Below are 3,378 nucleotides of genomic sequence, written 5' to 3'. Positions count from 1 at the left end.
CAGACCAGTTTTCGTCCAGGCGTCCTCCTTTTGGGCCTTCCTTTCTTTTGTTCGCTTTAAGGACCTCATCACCGACTTTGAAGACAAAGGATTTCACGTTCCGCTTTTTTCTTGTTTCATATTCCCTCTTTTGTCTCTCCTGTGCATGTGTTATGTTCTGGCAAATCTGAGAAAATATACAGACTTATGAAATTATTTTTTAGAACATCACATTTAAGAATCTTAGATGCATGCATTTCTATTTTGCCATAACCTTTGCATGTAAATCAACCACGTCTGCAATCTTGGCCTCCAGGTGTTCTTCCGTCTCCTCTTGCACAACAACACCTTTGTCATTGCCCTCTTCTTGTGTAGCATTTATCACACCGGCTGTACGAGGGCGTCTTCCAAAAAAGGCACAATATGGTGTGTTTTTGGTTGATCTCTGTTTATAAAAAAAATAAAATAAAACAACAACAATCATGATAACGTTTTTTGTCTGAGTGAACATGGTTCTTTCACACATTTTTACACAATGTTACCTGCTTAGATGTGTTTATGCCTGCCACTATTCCCCTTAAATAGATGTCCCAGTCGTTTTTGTCCTCCCAACAGTATTTCGCAAGCGCTGTTTTTATGTTGCGATTGGTGCGCTCATCCTGTCCGTTGGCCTGGGGATGGTAGGCTGATGTTATGCAGTGTTTCACTCCCAAAGCCTCAAAAACACCACGGTTGACCTGTAGACAGATTAAGTACAATTCATTCCAAATATTCAATGCTGCTAATGCAATGTTTTTATATAGGTAGCTATACATCATTCACAAATTCCCGCCCTTGATCAGTGATGATCATCTCCACAAGTCCAAAGTAATACATGATGTTGACAATTTGTCTGGACACCTCTGTGGCAGTTTTGGTGTAGAGGGATTTTTGCAACCACCCACTTTGTAAACAGGTCTGTGGCAGTTAGAATGAACCTGCAACATAAGAGTTGGATAGCTTTTAACTAGGGCTGTCAGATTTGTCGCGTTAAAAACGCATTAATCTGACGTGTGCTTGACACCGAAAATTTTTTTGACGCATTAATCGCGGACTTTCTCATACGTGCCTTTCCATACCGCGCGCGGGCGTCCCCCCTTTAACTCACCGGCTGCTCTCTCTAGATCACCGGCAGGTCTCCAACCTCCGAGCTGCTAGCTAAAACAGGCCGGAGCTAGGACCTGGAGAGCTCCTGAACTCAAACTCGTCTCCGGTTCACGTCCAGTACCACGTCTGGTGGTACCGGCTCGCGTCCCGAGAGCTGCGGACGTTCCGGACAGCAAGCGGACCGGGGGACGTTTTAAATGTTCTGGAGGTTTAAGCGTGATCCAGCCCCAGCATAGCGGTCTGTCTGCCGGCATATTCATCCGTGAGCTCCGCTGGACACGTCGCTGCATCGAGCTGCAGCCAGAGAACGCGGCGGCAGTAACAGACTGTCAAACTATCCACAGTGTATCCCGCTTTTCTCAGTCTTTAATGTTTTAAAAAACAAAAGTTAATTGGAAATGATAAATCTCTATTTCATTTATTACTGTAGTTCAGCAGAGGAGGAAAAGATTTGGTCCTGACAAAAAATGAACATGAAAGTGTTATGGAAATGTTATTTTTGATGTTTTTTATTTTATTCTACTGAACGTTGATTGAAGTTTTAAGTTTAAAATGCCCTTCACTTGCACTTGGGCTTTTGTTAGGCATTTTATGTTACAGCCTTTTATTGTTAAGAAAGTTTATCTCAATACAATGTTACAAAATAAAGTATTTCTGATGAAAACTATTAATATTGTCATTCTTGTTTTCATAATTAATGTAGAACTGCTAAATTCCACGAACCACACATTTTTTTCCTTAAAAAAAGGCCACATGTAAATTTGCGATTAATCGCGAGTTAACCCTGGACAATGCGATTAATCGCGATTAAAAATTTGAATCGCCTGACAGCTCTACTTTTAACATATGTTGCATCCACGACTGTCATGTTCTGTTGTTTAATTTTCTTAATTCAACATCTGCGTATATTAACGTCAGATGAACTTACACACAGACACAAAATCTAGTGCTACCTTTTGCCCTTTGCGGTGGTAGGAAGGGGACCAATCAAATCCATCCCAAGGACACTCCAAGCTTCCTGAACTTTAATGGGATGTAGTACAGGAGCAACAGTTTTCACTGTTTCGTGATGCTAACAGCGGGGACACTCTTCAGCCTTTGAAATAGGGCATTACATGAATTTATACTAATTCTCTCAAAATATAATGTACATTTGGATCAAACTAATAACCAAGCTAAGAGAAATGTATCTAAATTTGCATATAACTTTGTAATATAATCTGGTTTAATGAGCAATTACAGTGAGAACATCAAATTATCATTCTGACGAACAAACAGCTCAACAAGTCAAAATATCGTACCCATTTCTTCACATCCTCCCGTACAGTTTTCCAATGGTAGGATGCTAGAACCTTCTCCAATGTACGGTTTCTGCCAGGGTGACCCCCGCTGCCAAGGTCGTCGTGGCAACTTTTTCAGATGTCGCAAACCTGCGCTTGAAACACGACCAAGCGCAGATTGCTGTTGTAGTTGTAATACAATTGTTCATCTAATACAACGCGAAAATAGAACATGATTTTATACACGTATGATGAGTAATTATATTGGGAAAAGCTTCTTATACAAAAGTAGTGGCATATATTTGTTACAAATGTGAATTGAAAAAAGCCTTTAACATGAAGTCAACTTTACTTAGCACTTACTTTTAATTGTGTAATTCTTTGACGGCTTCCGAATGGTGGCCTTTCTGCTCTCTGGATTTTTTGAGCTGATGGTGAGGCTATGATACGTCCCTTGTGCTAAATAGTGCTGAATTTCCTGGTAAAAGTAATCAATTTTTGTCCGTAGAAGTGTATTTGCTTGCTAGTGTGTGAACAAACGTTCAAGTGAACAAACGGGAATTTATTTATAATTCAAATCGGTGTACAGCCAATCAAACATTGAGACGTCATCACTAGTCGCAAGCCCCCGAGCCGATCTGACAGGCGGAGCACATCTGCTACCTACACCGGCCATCTCAAACCAACCCCCAACACAGGCAGGCGGAACCATAGACTGTAAAAAATAATGGACAGAGCGAGCAATGAGGTCCCCCATTGGAAATGCATTACTTCCTCTCCTCGTGAAAGTAGGCCGCCGCTTTCACCGTCAATTCCTGAAACGGATACCGCCATTTGCAAACAATTTCCAGCAATTGGTCCGAGTCATAGCTGAGTCATGGAATCAACAGGAAGTACTGTCGCCAATCAGGAGTGAGTTTATTGCAACCGTCTGCCTCTTTCCACGCCTCGACCACGAGACCGCGGATGTAAA

At 41.6% G+C, this 3,378-nt stretch overlaps 1 long non-coding RNA gene across 1 annotated transcript; it reads right to left on the bottom strand.

The window, feature by feature from the left end:
• Positions 1 to 470: 470 nt before the first annotated feature.
• Positions 471 to 2,227, bottom strand: LOC118599019. The gene is made up of 2 exons (XR_004948275.1): positions 2,079 to 2,227; positions 471 to 956 (listed from the first exon to the last, which is right to left on the bottom strand). It is a non-coding gene; the product is annotated as an uncharacterized LOC118599019 (long non-coding RNA).
• Positions 2,228 to 3,378: the final 1,151 nt, after the last annotated feature.

The sequence above is a fragment of the Oryzias melastigma genome, linkage group LG8 (genome assembly GCF_002922805.2).
Source record: "Oryzias melastigma strain HK-1 linkage group LG8, ASM292280v2, whole genome shotgun sequence".
NCBI classification, from domain to species: Eukaryota; Metazoa; Chordata; class Actinopteri; order Beloniformes; family Adrianichthyidae; genus Oryzias; species Oryzias melastigma.
Note: the sequence above shows the minus strand (reverse complement) of the source record. Positions and strands in the feature narration are given on the sequence as shown.